Below are 15,526 nucleotides of genomic sequence, written 5' to 3'. Positions count from 1 at the left end.
TGGCACCACGTGAGCAGGTGGACCATTGCTTTGTCCATCCATTCATTCATTCGCCAAATATTATACAAGTGCCCACCCTGTGCCATCTGCTGGGGGCAGTGAGGTGGGAAGCACACAAGCCCCCTGCACACGCACACACACACACACACGGCACTCACTCGTGGTGGGAGACGCACGGTCATCTGGTGACAACGGCAGAGACAGGACTGTTGGCGTCACTGTTACTACACGTACTGTCACTCGAGCTAGAGAGTTACCTTACGGCTGTGATGTTAGTACAACTTCCACAGCAGCTACGGGGCACTCGCTGAAGCCCTCTGTTCACATTGGATCACTCAGTTCCCATGGCCGCCTGACAGGGTGTCATCATCATGCCCATCTTGCAGATGAGAAAAGCGAGGCACAGAAACGTAAATAACCTGCCCCGTCCTATAACTGATGTGGAGGGGGTTTGGAATTCAGAAATCTGGCTCCAGGGCCCTCAGCTGTGTGTGTCACACTCACACGTGATGCTATGATATGGTGAGTGTCATAAAGGAGGCTGCAGGAGCACTGAGTGTTACTGGGGGTGTGTGTGTGTGTGTGTATGGGAGGGAGTGGTGTGTCTGTATGTGTTTAGGGGGGCAGTGTGTGTACGTGTGCATGTGTATGAGTGTGTGTATGGGGGGAGTGGTGTGTGTGTATGGGTATGTATGTGTTTGTGTATGGGAGGGAGTGGTGTGTGTGTATGTGTGTATTTAGGGGGGCAGTGTGTGTGTGTGTGCATGTGTGTGTATGCATGTGTGTATGGGGGGAGTGGTGTGTGTGTATGCGTGTATGGGGGGAGTGGTGTGTGTGTATGGGTGTGTATGCGTGTGTGTATGGGGGAGTGGTGTGTGTGGGTGTGTGTGGGTGTGTGTGTCTGTGCATGCGTGTGCATGCATGCACAGGGGGTGGTTGGGGAGGAGGTCCTGGATCAGACACTGATGCTGGAGAAAGGGGAGGATGAGAGGAGGGAAGGCCGGGCTGGTGGGGGAGACCCATGAGTCTCTGCTCTCCAAGTCTGGGGTGGGGGCTCAGGCCCGCAGGGAGCCTGCGATGTGTGACGTCTGGTGTCTTCTTTCACTCCCACTGCAACTGGCTGGCACGTGGGTCAGCCCTGTGACGTGCCAGGGAACAGGCATGGTGCATCCGTCACAGGGCTGGGGGTGGGGGGCCCCTGCCGTCACCTCTGCCTCAGCGCCTCCATCCCGTTGTGGGGGGACAGGCAGTCTCCCGTACGGCCCCCCACCCCAGGCTGTGAGCCTCTGGAAGGCGAGGGCTGGCGTTTACCTGTCTGTGTGTCTACAGGGCTCGATGCCCGCTGTGGTCCACAGTGAAGGGTGAGCGTGGGGTGGATGCGGGCTGTCGGCTGTCAGGACCCAACGGCGGCACACAGAGCCCACCTGAGCCTGCTTCTTCCCCTAATTCAAGGTCTCACCCTTGCCTCCCGGCGCGCAGGAGAGTCATGGCCACCCTCGGCCCCAACAGTGCGGCTGATAGAGCAGCGGACGTGCAGAGGGTTGTGAGCGTGATTTACACGCCTGGCAGAGCCTGCCCCGTGTGGCAAAACGCTTCTTGGACGAAAGACGCTCCATAAAATATCAAGTATTCTCCTTGTGAGGGCTAAGTGCCACAAATCAGATTTGGTGGCATAAAAGTAACATATTTATGATCCACTATCATATTGCAAATGAAATGAACGTAATAAAAATGTCACTTATACAAATACCTCTGATGTACGGATCTCGACCTATGAATATGAAAACAGACACCCAAGCACTTTTATTTGAATGTCTAATCATGAAAATAAATGAAGTCGTGTTCATTTCAATGTGTGCACTTGTGCATGTATCTGGAATATTGATTCCTAGGCACACAATAAAAATGTAATCCAGGAAACATGCGAAAGGGAAGAGATTTCACTTGGACTCAGGAGAAGATGAAACAACACTTTGCTAGAAATTCTTTCACATCAAAAATAAAATAGGAAAGGAAAATATAATCAACAGTTTCTGTCCATTAAAATCCTCTAGATTCAGTCTAGTGAAGGAGGCATAATGGTCTGTTTATTCTTGTTTGAATATTAAAGTCTGGAGTCCCTTCATCCTGACTCTTCACCTCCTTAACTAACTGCACAAATAACGAGCCTCAGCCGGTGATGAAAGCCGTCTGGTGGCCATGAGCAGGGGAGGGTCTGTAACTAACATACCGCTATACTTGACAGAAAACCCCAAAAATATAGTTTCATCTTAGTTTAAAAACCATTTGCTGAACTAATTATGTAGATGAACCACCCATGGACTTGAAGACAGGTGGATTTGTAACTAACAGGAAATACTCGGAAATACTTCCCCATGATTTCAGGATTTGGGATTCTTTCTTGAGCAATTAACAGAGCAGGTCCCAGTGTGGCCTTGGGCGGGGTTGGGGTGAGGGGAACACACAGCCCCAGGGTCAGGAGCCCCTGGGCAGTGGGGACGGTGCCATGGAGGCATGCGTAGAAACTGGAACAAAGACACAGAGAAAGGAGCTTAGAGGATGAGGCTGCGGCTACACTGTCTCGCCACGAACACGACACGTGCCCTTTGGACCAGTCTGAGGACAGGACGCCCACGAGTGTCTGTTAAATGAAGACAGCCCTGGTGGCTTCCCTGGTGGCTCTGTGCTAAGAGCTCAGGCCTGGCATGTGCTTAATCGAGTCTGACTCTTCGCGATCCCAAGGACTGTAGCCCACCAGGCTCCTCTGCCCATGGGATTTTCCAGGCAAAGAAGACTGGAATGGGTTGCCATTTCCTTCTCCACGGGATCTTCCTGACCCAGGGATTGAACCTGCCTCTCTTGCATCTCCTGCCTTGGCAGGTGGATTCTTTATGGCTGAACCACCAGGAACCTACGTGTCAATTCAGGAGACATGGGTTCGATCCCTGGGCCGGGAAGATCCCACGTGCCTCGGGGCAACTAACCCTGTGTGTGCAGCGCAACCACGGGGCCTGCACTCTAGAGCCTCTCCTCCGCAACCAGAGAAGGCGCCGCAATTAGACGTTCACTCCGCAACTAGGGAGGAGCCCCCGCTTACCGCCAGCTAGAGCAAGCCTGCCCAGCAATGAAGACCCCGCACAGCCAGAAGTTACAACAACAAAATGAACACAGCCCTGTGCTTAGACCTTGCTTTGGGGGTTTCAAAACGGAGGTCAAAACAGCATCCTCCAGGGGCTGTTCCAATGAGCCACGAGGCAGCATCCGAGGGCGTTGCGGGCCCTGCACAAGGGCAAAGCCTCAGGAACGGCCGGCGCTCACGGTGACCGGGCATGGAGCATACTTAGAATTTTTGGAGAATATTAAATATGCAGGTCTTGGTGGGGAGGGAGAATAGTCTGGACATAGCATTCGGAGAGTTTAACCGGGATCTACCAGCCTCGTTCAGCTTCTTCAAGTTATCCCAAGGACTTATAGAAAATCCTCGAATAGCTGAATAACAGAAGATCCAAATACTTCTGTTAAAGTGGTACCTTCTCCTAATAAAACTTTCAAAGCGATTTTAAACACACTTCCCTCTCCCTGGCCGCTTTCAGTCATGCAGTGCTGACCTCTTAAGGGAGCCGTGCTCCTCCCGCCTCACACCCCCAAGCCCTTCCCTGCCGTGTCTGGGCGGGCGGGTGGGCAGCCGGGTGCGGCCGCCTGTCTCTCCGGTGGGCCCAGTGCGGTGGGCACCCTTGCACGGCAGGAGATTGGAGCTTACTGGCTCTGCTGGAAGGGACAAAGCCTTTCCTCTGGAGAAGAATCTTGGATGAACTACAGCAAATAACCTACATTTAACTCCGGAAACAAACCCTCCTGCCTGACGCATGAAAGACAGCGCTCGGCCAGGAGCAGTGGAGAAAGTGCAGGCGGCCGCTGGGGGGCGCTACTGGGGCCCTCCTCTGCCCCCGTCTCTGGCAGCAAGGGGCCTCTCTGGCCAGGGTAGCTCCCGAAGCCCTGTCCACTGGAGGCGCTGTTTCCCCTGAGCGCCATCCAGCATCATCAGGGCTGAGATGAAGGATTTTACTGATGCCATTAAATTGGATGCTAGGACTGCCCTGTTGGCGCAGCAGCTGAGGTTCAGTCTCTCGTCAGGGAAGATTCCACACGCCGCGGAACAACTAAGACCATGCGTGACACCTACCGAGTTCATGTGCCACAACTACCGAAGCCCTTAGTTCTGGTGCTTTGCAACAAGAAAAGCCGCCGTGTTGAGAAGCCTGAGTACTCCAACGAGAGAGCAGTCCCCGCTTGCTGCAACTAGGGGAAAACCCACACGGCAGTGAAGACCCAGCACCGCCAAATATAAATAAGTAAAATTATATTTTAAAATGGGATGCTAAAAAATGGACATTGAAGACATTGTGCCTGGCCATCTGCCTTTAAATCAGGAGTAAACTCACACCCACTGCATGATCAATGCACCTCATCTGTTAAAACCTCCAGTTTAGGAAAGGACAGTTCAGCGTCCACTTCCAGGAGCCAGTTTCATGGGCAGGACATGCCTTGCTATGTAAGCAGAAGTTAGCTCTACCGAGCTCAACCTGCCCTCGCCCGTCTGAAAGGCTGCTAAGTGGGTTTTTCTGACTTGGTAAAACTGCAGGGAGTTTGAGAGTCAGGAATCCAGAGTCTTAAAATAAGGACCATGTATCCAGAGTGACAGGACTGAGCAGAAGTGCTGGTACTTCCCTTTAGATTTTTTTTCATGTGAAGACTTTAAGGCAGTATCTGATGCTGGGTGGGTGGGGGGGAGGCGGGGTCTTCAAATAACAAGAAGAAATTTCTCAGCAGACTGTTTCAGAGAAGCCTGTATCCTGCTCTGTGTCCCATACAGTCGTCACAGCAAGTTACAGGCTGTCCAATATGAAACGACACTCTCCATCAAGATTTGTATGGAAATAGAAAAGACCTCAAATAGCCAAAGCAATCTTGAGAAAGAAGAATGAAGCTGGAAGAATCAACCTGCCTGACCTCAGACTGTACTACAAAGCTACAGTAATCAAGACAGTATGGTACTGGCACAAAAATAGGAATATACATCAGTGGAACAGGGTAGAAAGTTCAGAGGTAAACCCATGAACCCATGGTCACTTATTCTGTGACAAAGGAGGTAAGATTATACAATGGAGAAAAGAAAGTCTCTTCACTAAGTGCTGCTGGGAAAACTGGACAGCTACATACATGAGAATGAAACTAGAGCACTCCCTAACATCATCTACAAAAATAAACTCAAAATGGATTAAAGACCTAAATGTAAGGCCACACACTGTAAAATTCTTAGGGGAAAGCATAGAACACTATGACATAAATCACAGCAAGATCTTTGATGCACCTCCTAGAATATGAAAATAAAAACAAAAATAAACAAATGGGATCCGATTAAACTTAAAAGCTTTTGTACAGCAAAGTAAACCATAAACAAAACAAAAACACAACCCTGAGAATGGAAGAAAGCATTTGCAAGTGAAGCAATCAACAAGGGATTAATCTCCAAAATATACACACAGCTGAGGCAGCTCCATATCAGAAAACACAACTGAATACAAAAAATGGGCAGAAGACCTAAACAGATGTTACTTCAAAGAAAACAAGATGGCCCAAAGGTACACGAAAAGATGCTCAACATCACTAATTACTGAAGAAATGCAAATCGAAACCACAGTGAGGTACCCCCTCACACCAGTCAGAGTGGCCATCATCCCAACGTCTATAAACAATAAATGCTGGAGAGGGTGTGGAGAGAAGGGAACCCTCCTACACTGTTGGTGGGAATACAAATTGCTGCAGCCGCTATGGAGAACAGCATGGAGGTTCCTTAAAAAACTAAAAATAGAGCTGCCTCATGACACAGCAATCCCACGCCTGGGCATGTGTCCAGAGAAAGGTCTATTTAGAAGAGATGCATGCGCGCTACTGTTCACTGCAGCAGTACTAACAACAGCCAGGACATGAGAGCAGCCTCGACTTCCACAGGCAGAGCAATGCATACAGAAGGTGTGGTACATACATAGTGGAATCCTATTTAGCCATAAAAAGGACAAAATGATGCCATTTGCAGCAACATGGATGAACCCAGAGATTGTTATACTGAGTGAGGTCAGATACAGAAAGATAAATATCATACGACATCGCTCATATATGCCGGAATCTTATTCTTTTTAAAAAGTACAAATGAACTTATTTACAAAACAGAAGTAGAGTCATAGTCACAGAAAACAAACTTATGGTTATTTATGTGGATGGAGAGGGGAGGGATACATTAGGAGACTGGGATTGACATATACACACTGTGATGTATAAAACAGGTAACTAACAAGAATCTACCGGTTCGCACAGGGAACTCTACTGAACGCTCTGTTAGTGGCCTATGTGGAAAAAATATGTAGATGCATAACTGAACCAGGGCTCCCCTGCTGGCTCACTGGTAAACAATCGGCCTGCCAAGTAGGAGACACGAGTTCGACCCCTGAGTCAGGAAGATCCCCTGGAGAAGGAAGTGGCAGCCCACTCCAGGACTCTTGCCTGGGAAATCCCATGGACAGAGGACCTGATGGGCTAGAGATCGTGGAGTCACAAAAGAGTTGGACACGACTGAGAGACTAAACAACAACAACGGGATCACTCTGCTGTGCACCTGAAATTAACGGAACATTGCAAGTCAACTATACCCCAATAAATTCTTCTTAAAAAAGACGAGTTTTAATGACCAAAAATTTCATTTCTCTGGTCCCCTAAACCCAATTCATTTTCAGAAAATGAATTTCCATTCTTGTTGACATTCTCCTGTTGTCCCTCCTAAAACATTTTATAAAACAGAAACCAGGTCCTTCGCCTGGGGAAAGTGCTGAGATGCAGCCTCAGGGACTGCCCTGCAGGCACGGGACCCCTGACAAGCCCTCAGGGCCAGGGCGGGGGTGCAGTGTGGGAAGGGCAGCAGCCCCACCCTTTGGCTCTCCCCCTGCAGACCCCCTCTGCACCCTGACACCTCAGCGCCTCCATCCAGAGGTGGAGGCTGTTCCCAGCCCCTGCATCTGGGCTGGCCCACGACGCACTCCGATCAACAGAGCCCAGCTGGAGGTGAGCTGCGCCAGCCTCGGCGTGGAGAGCGCTGTCACTGTGGGAACAGGCCAGGCCAGCCTGCTTTTGGAGGAGGGACAGCAGCCCAGGCGGGATGTTCCCAGATCAACCGAGAGCCCTGAATCTGGGGGGGTGCTCCAGCAAGACTGGGGGCAGGGGTAAGTTGGGAGACTGGGCTTAACATATACACACTATTATACATAAAATAAATAACAGGTAAGAACCTACTGCATAGCACTGTTTATAATAGCCAGGACATGGAAGCAACCTAGATGTCCATCTACAGACGAATGGATAAGAAAGCTGTGGTACATATATACAATGGAGTATTACTCAGCCATTAAAAAGAATATATTTGAATCAGTTCTAACGAGGTGGATGAAACCAGAACCTATTATACAGAGTAAGTCAGAAAGAAAAACACCAATACAGTATACTAACACATATATATGGAATTTAGAAAGATGGTAACGATGACCCTATATGCAAAACAGCAAAAGAGACACAGATGTATAGAACACACTTTTGGACTCTGTGGAAGAGGGCAAGGGTGGGATGATTTGGGAGAATGGCATTGAAACATGTATATTATCATATGTGAAACAGATCGCCAGTCCAGGTTCGATGCATGAGACAGAGTGCTCAGGGCTGGTGCACTGGGATGACCCCAGAGGGATGGGATGGGATGGGGAGGGAGGTGGGAGGGGGGTTCAGGATGGGGAACACATGTACACCCGTGGAGGATTCATGTGAATGTATGGCAAAAACCACTACAGTATTGTAAAGCAATTAGCCTTTAAATAAATAAATTAAAATAAATTAATTTACAAAAAAAAAAACCTCCCACATAGCACAGGGAACTCTACTCAGTCCTCTGTGACAGCCTATATGGGAAAAGAATTTAAAAAGAATGGATATGTGTGCACATAATCTGAATCACTTTGCTGTACCAACTATTGTTAGTTTCAACTAACAATGTTGAAACACAACATTGTAAATCAACTAGACTCCAACATAAAACAAAAATTAAAAAAACAAACAAAAAAACCTTCTTTCTCAAAGGACTTTCTTCCCAAAACACACTGGGGGGATCCGGCCCATGGGCTGAAGTTGGCAGAACCATGCTCTAAAAACACGCCCTTGATTTATAAGAAGTTGTTTGCACGATAAATCCAAATTAGGGAAGAAAGTATTTTTAACAAACAGAAAGGGCTTAACTCCCACTCTCCCACGTTTGTTTTTCCCTTTGATTTCAGTAATCAGGCCACAGGGTGGACGTCAACTGCTTTTTCTGCCCCGCACCAAAGCCCCACATCCCCACAGACTCTCTTCTGGACACCCTCCTTCCCTCTCCCCACCGCCCCTGACTGTGTGTGACCCACACTACATCCAGGCCCTGGCTGAGAGCTAGAGGTGGACTCTTCCCCTCACCACACATAGAATAAAAAGCGGGACTTCAGCACAGTGGTAGAGAATCTACCTATCAATGCAGGAGATATGGGTTCAATCCCTGGGTCCAGAAGATCCCCTGGAGGAGGGCAGGGCATGGCTACTCACTCCAGTGTTCTTGCCTGGAAAACCCCATGGACAGAGCAGCCTGGCGTGCTGCACTCCATGGGGTCGCAAAGAGTCAGACATGATTGAAGCGATGGAGCAGGCACATACACCCCCTCCTCCCCAGACAGCATCGGGGTCAGTGGAGCAGGAGGGGGGGCGGGGCAGGGGAAACCCTCCTGGGGAGGGAGCACCTGAACGGAGAGCAGTGAAGTAGGTGGAGAACCTCCCAGGCCTTGGGGAAGGGTGAGCACCCTGGAAGCGGAGAGACTTGGGGGTCTGAAGTCCTCATGTTCTTGGAGGTGTTCTAGGGATGTGAGGGGGTTCCAACTCTCACAAGGCCTCTGAACAAAGCTTGCAAACCCACCCGGTGCAGTGACGCCCAAGGCTGATGCCTAGAAGTGCATCTGGCAGACATGCGCCAAAGGCCTCCGGGCACAGCCCTTGCTGGGGGAGGTAGCCTGGATACACGAGGCACGATTGATCAGTGCAGCACGCTCACTGCTCCACAGTCTCAAGAAGCAACACCTCAGATGATCTTGGAGGGGGGGTCTCCTCCCAAATCGTTATTCTTCTTTAATTTCTATTCAGAGAGTCTCCAAAGTTGTTGCATTCCCCTCTGCCCTTTTGCAAGATGGCCTATTCAAAAAGGGAGTCTCACAAACAGTGAAACCTAATTCACATGGAGAAGAAGAGGAAAGATGTATCCAGAGATTCTCTAAAGAAAACTGACCTGCACCCTGCCCACCCTTCCTCCAGGGATGCCGAAGAGCACACCTGGGCACCTTCCACAAGGAAGGACGGTGAGACTTGACGGCCAGAAAGGTCGACAGACAGCAGCCAGTAGGGTTCTGTTTTATTCACCCACGTCTTTCCAGAAAAACAAACAAAAAAACTGCACAAGATGGCCAAAAAATATCCTCTCCCCAGAACTAAAATTTTAAGACATTTAAGCACCATTACTTTTCATCATTGACTCAATGGACACGAATTAGAGCAAACTCTGGGAGACAGTGGAGGACAGAGGAGCCTCGGGTGCTACATACGGTCCGTGGGGTTGCAGAGTCGGGCTTGACTTAAGAGACTGAGCAACAACACTGTTCACATATTTCATAAAATTCACCAAGTAAATGATACTTTGCACATCTTCCTAAGATTTCTGCTTTTCATTTCAAAGCTTCAAAACATAAAATTATACCTTTAATACTCATTAATTTTTCCTTACCTGATGACATGTATTTATATTCAAGTGTACCTATTATGGAAAGTTTCAAGCATGCTACAAGTAGAGAAAATGGTACCACAAGCCCCCAAGCCACTCAACAGCCGGCTTCAATGATCAACTTCTGGCCAATCTCCTTTCCTCCCCGACTCCTCCCTCCGGAGGATTTTGAAGAAACCCCAAGAGGTCGAGATGTTGCGTGCTTTCCTCTGAAATATTTCCAACTCCTTTTTTTTTTTCATAACTTTTTCCATACCCTTGCTTCATCTGAGCAGAGTGAGGTTTCATCGTTTTCTTACAGATTTTAGAAGGGAGAGAGGCCGAGGGGGGACTCGACCCGAAACCTGGACCACAAATGCAAGATGGTGACCTTCCTGTACTCAGAGCAGAGCCAGCCATCCTGGAAACGTCCAGAACGCGAGGAGCGGCCACGCTGCCCTCACCAGCCACTGAGACAAGGATGTCCACCACCTCCTCTCCGCTTCCCTTCCGACCACAGCGAGCAGCACTCCCAGCTCAGCATGCCCCATGTCTTGAGACGCACACAGCAGAACTCTGCAGGCAGTTAAGGGTGGCCGGACCTTAAGCTGGAGAGGAACGCTGGACTCTGTAGTGATATTCTTCTCATTAATTCCACTGGGCCCCCTGTCCGGCCTGTTCCCCCACTTACCCCGGAATCTTCTGACTAAATTCGGGAAACTGCACAATGGTAGGGCCGCTCTAGCAAGTGCCATTTTTAATCACACAGACGTTCTGCTACCAGGCATCCTGACCGCAGAGGGGCCCGTGGTCAACCCTGAGGGTCAACCTGACCCTCCCATGCCAGGGCTCTCATTGATAGCCACCTTATTTCCAAACTGGGAAAGGTCAGTAAGTTGTGGGACTTCCTTACAATGCATCTGGACTTTTAAAAAAATAGCAAGAATTATGAAACATTAAAAAGTGCCTCGAGCTAACTTCAAAAAGAGCAATGCTGGGACGTCCCTGGGGGTCCAGCGGGTGAGACTCTGAGCTCCCATGCAGGGGACTCAGGTTCCATCCCTGGTCAGGAAACTAGATCCCACGTGTCTCAGCTCAGAGTTCACACGCCACAGCTAAAGAGCCCACGTGCTGCAACGAAGAACGAAGATTAAAGATCCCGTGTGTAGCAGCAAAGACCCAGTGCAGCCAAATACATACATTTATATGTAAATACAAGTAAGAGATTTGTAAGTAATACACTTCCCTGCTGGCTCAGACGGTAAAGCGTCTGCCTGCCATGCAGGAGACCTGGGTTCGATCCCTGGGTTGGGAAGATCCCCTGGAGAAGGGAATGGCAACTTACTTAAGTGACTTAGCAGCAGCAGCAGCAGCAGCCAGTATTCTAGCCTGGAGAATTCCATGGACAGAGGAGCCTGGTGGGCTACAGTCCATGGGGTCGCAAAGAGTCAGATAAGACTGAGCTGACTTCACGTCACTTCACTTCAATAGATTTATATATAAATATACATATTTAAATATTATAATTTTAAAATATATATTTATATATATATAATTTAAATATATATATATATATATATTTAAAGAGGAATGCTTAAGAATGTGGACCGGACTTCTCCTCTCCGAGAACTCTTGCTGATTCCCAGATTTATAACGAGGCAATGGAGGGCCCCTTTGAGAAAGCTAGTAAGAAACACTGCAGCTGAGACAGCCGTATCCTGGGACCCCCACAAGGCCTCCCTGCAGCACATTTAAAGGGCTCTCTACCCCGGGAGCATCCCAAGCCTTCCTCTCCCCCTTCATGAGTCCTGAGATCGTGCCCAAGCCATCCGAGCACGTGCACCCGGAAGGCACGAGCCCCACCTCTGCCCCTGACTTCCCACCCAGCGTCAGACATGTGCCTACCGCCCCCGGACGTCGCTCAGCCCCGCCCAACGACCCCCTCCTAAGGGGACCCCTGATGCCCTCACCCGACCCCGCCCTGTGGTGCTGTCAGCTCAGTGACTCCAGACCCTCTGCCTGGCCTGGGCCCCGGTGGGTCCCCCTCATCCTGTGGACCCGCTGAAGTCGGCTCTGTCTGCCCGCATCCGTGACATTTGCAGACAATAGCCCAGCTGTGAACGCTAGGCAAAAATAATAAAAAAAAAATAGCAATAAAAGTGTTAGAGCTAAAACAGGCCGTTTCCACAGAGGTGTCCTGACTCATTCTCTCTCGTGGGGCCCCATAGAGCATCCAGGGGAGCACTCAGGTGACCAAGGTCCTCACTATGGCACTTCATTGGAGGGAGGAACTTGCTGCTCCCAGCACCCTGCTAAGACCCTGTCCCTGCAGGCTTCATGACAGTCTTATTTTGCAGGTCATGACCTTCTCAACCCCTTAAGACAGACAAACACACATACACACGCTCACACTCACTTATTCCCTTTCCAGAGGCTCCAGGAAAGTAGAGATGGTGAACTGGCCATTGTCAACCATGCAGACAGCTTTGACTCCCCAGGACCTTAACTGCAAAGGGGCCCCTGGTCACAAGCCACTGTGTTTAAGTGGCACGTATTCTCAGACTAACCTCACCCTGTTTGGGTACTGTGACAGAGGACTCCCTCCCTGTGCCTGGAATGTTTCACACATCAGGAGGGGACTCTGAACGTGTGTCCTGAATGGAGGCCTGGGGGCGTTAGAGCTGGTAAGGATCCCCTTACTGATCCCTGGAGTCCCTCTCTGGAGCTCTCCGTTATGACAAGGTGGCAAGCGCTGGGTCCGAGAGCTGGTTTACGTCTGGACCCTGGCCCGGGAGCTGAGCGAATCCAGCAAGGCACCTGGCTTCTCTCCGTGGTAGCTGCTCCGACCAGGAGGGCAAGGTACTAATCCAACACAGGTGCTGAAAAGATCCAGAGCGCGACAAACGGTCGCCAACTTTGCGGCTCTCCTTTTCGCGCGTGGTCCCTCATAACAGTTCAGAGCCAGCATCTCCTCCCTGCGGCTGAATCTCCCAGTCCCTGAATTTCCAGTGTGCTCCGTCGTGTCTCCCAGCGGACAGCTGAGTCCCAGGATGTCCTGCTCCAGCTGCCATGGGTGATGTTCTGAGAATGAGGTGCGCAGAGCAAAACCCAACAGCGCTCCAAAACGTGCTCTGCCCAGCCGCAGACAGAGAGCCCCGCAGGCCTCCAGGGTCTGTTCCGCCCAAGATCGTAGGAGCAGACAGGCTGGCCCGCGGGGAGCCTGTGCCCTCGGTCTCTCGGGCCGGCCGCCCAGCGCATCCCGTGGCGCTGCATCCGGACACCTCGTCTCCGCGAAGGGCGTCTCCGCTGGACACGCCCGTCGTCGGTCTCTCCCGAGATCTGCAGGAAGCTCCAGCTCTTCCAACGTTCTCAGTCTTACATGCTCTTCTCCGAGACCAGATGTAGGTTGGAGGCCTCTCCTTTGAGTCTGTCTGTCTGTCTGTGGGCCTGACAGCACCACGCGGCCTCCTCTCCCCTGTCCGGGACTCCTCGGCGCCTCAAGGGGGCCCAGCAGGCAGGGGGACCCTCGGAGGGGCCGCTGCTCACCGGGGGCCCAGGTGACTGCGCAGCACACAGCGGACGGATTCGCCACTCCCAACCCGGACGCCAGTGAGACTTCAACCGGGAGAGGCCACAGACGGGAAGAGCCCAGCCTCCCTCCTAAAGAGGCGAGCAGGCCTTCCACCAGAGTAAACAGTCAGATGACTATGAGGCTCCAAATGCAGAGTCAAACCTCCTCGAAATGAGATCCCCCGGGGCTCGCCCTGAAGCATCCGTAATGTCAGCTGCCGCTTCAGTGGGTATTGGAAAAATATTTAGAACTAAAATATGGTATTTCTCCAGGGGGCGTATATCAAAAACGGGGGGAGAGCAGCAATTACTAGAGGAACTCGATAAATCTCCTGGCTACCTGTCAGTTCTCTCCAGGTGCGCCAATAACATGTACTAGAAGGACTTACATCTTGCTGTTTCCTCCCCCCATTTTTTTTTTGTTTTGTTTTGTTTGTTTGTTCAAGTCTAGTGAAGCTCCATTCAGATCATGGGCAGGAAAAAAAATACCCTATAAAATGCAGTCAGTGACTTAGAGCGTACACCACATTTAAAGGAACGGGCTTCAGAAATGTAGAAAACAATCTAAGGTTACCAGGTGGAAAGGGGGCGGGATAAGTGAGGAGATTGAGACTGAGATACACACACTACTATATATAAAACAGATAACCAATGAGGACCTACTGTTCAGCACAGGGAACTCTACTCAATGCCCTACAATGACCTATATGAAAAGAATCTTTAAAAAAGTGAATATATGCATACATATAATAGATGCACTTTGCTATAGACCTGAAACTAACACAACACTGTAAATCCACTATATTCCAATATAAATTAATTTTTAAAAAGTCCATTTACAATTAAGAAATGTTGTCCTACTGAATTAAAAAAATTAACACCAAAAGAATGGACTTAGCTAAGACTTTCCCTCAGTGCTGCTTACAATCCAGGGAATCTGAATGCCAGTCTTCCTGTATTATTCATTCCATAATTGCTGGGTTTTATTAGAAATATGATCTATTATAACCTTGAATAGAGTACATTAAACGACATTGAAAATTAGATTATTCTGATTATTAGAGAAGTGAGAAATGTGCTAAACATTTGTAAGACTGATAATCAATCAGGGTATCCATCTGAGTGTAATAAAAATCAATCTGGAGCCAGTGCGTTTAAATCTAATTTTTTAAGCATGACATTTTCCTCAGAGTTTCTCTCTAAAATGTCACCATCTTCTACAACGGTGATTGATTCTGTCTCTAGGGAGAAGCACTCACTCCAATTACTTCATCCACTGCACACAAACCGCAGTCCACTTACAAAAAGGCCGAATGAATCACAGCAAGAACGATATATTTTGGGGGGTGGGGCACAGATAGATTTATGTCACTCAGGCTGGAAAATCACCAGTCTTCCTCCACCAGGTCAGACAGAGAAAAGGTGCTACTTAGATCTCACACGGCTCTTTAGTATCTTCCAACAGAAACTAGGAATTTCCATAATGGGTTTTTATTTCAACTGAGATAAAAAAAGAGGAAAACACCGTGGCTTATGTAAAAAACATGATTCTGTTCATGTCTTCTTCAGAGAAAGAAAAAAAGGTATGACTGTTAATTTAGCCTTCCTTCTCCCCAAACTTGCACCCATCTCTTAACCCATTCACCCATCAGCAGATGATTACTAATTCCAACTGAGGTCCCAGGAGACTGGCCAGCTGGGGACTCTTTCTCTTGAGGATATTTACTTGGTGGAGGAAGGTTAATGATGTGACTTCCAAGGGGGACTTCCTGAGCTGACCCCACATTCTGTAGAGGGACCACTAGCTCGGCACCCCCTACCACTAACTCAGCTTGGCCCTCAAGAATGGCACATGTGAATACTGACTTTAGAGAATGTTGATATTTTCCTGGCAATGGGAAGAGAAAGGGGAAGATGACATTTATGGAACCTTTGCCATGAGCAAGAACTTGACATCCATCATTCACTAAATCCTCAGGGGTGGGGCCCCGGGGCTCCTGGCCCTGGGTTTGCTGAGCCGGTGATCGGCAGTGAGCCTTGGCTTTCTCCCTGCCTCCCGTCTCGTCTTCCCAGGAGCGAGGACTT

At 49.4% G+C, this 15,526-nt stretch overlaps 1 protein-coding gene and 1 non-coding gene across 7 annotated transcripts in view; one reads left to right on the top strand and one right to left on the bottom strand.

The window, feature by feature from the left end:
• Positions 1 to 15,526, bottom strand: part of RARB (retinoic acid receptor beta) — a 184,511-nt gene that overhangs the window by 33,206 nt on the left and 135,779 nt on the right. The gene's annotated exons all lie outside the window — the stretch shown is intronic.
• TRNAG-GCC (transfer RNA glycine (anticodon GCC)) lies at positions 11,115 to 11,186 on the top strand. Its single transcript has one exon. It is a non-coding gene; the product is annotated as a tRNA-Gly (tRNA).

The sequence above is a fragment of the Bubalus kerabau genome, chromosome 2 (assembly GCF_029407905.1).
Source record: "Bubalus kerabau isolate K-KA32 ecotype Philippines breed swamp buffalo chromosome 2, PCC_UOA_SB_1v2, whole genome shotgun sequence".
Lineage (NCBI taxonomy): Eukaryota > Metazoa > Chordata > Mammalia > Artiodactyla > Bovidae > Bubalus > Bubalus kerabau.
The sequence above is the reverse complement of the archived record's forward strand: the minus strand, read 5'-3'. Positions and strand labels throughout refer to the sequence as shown.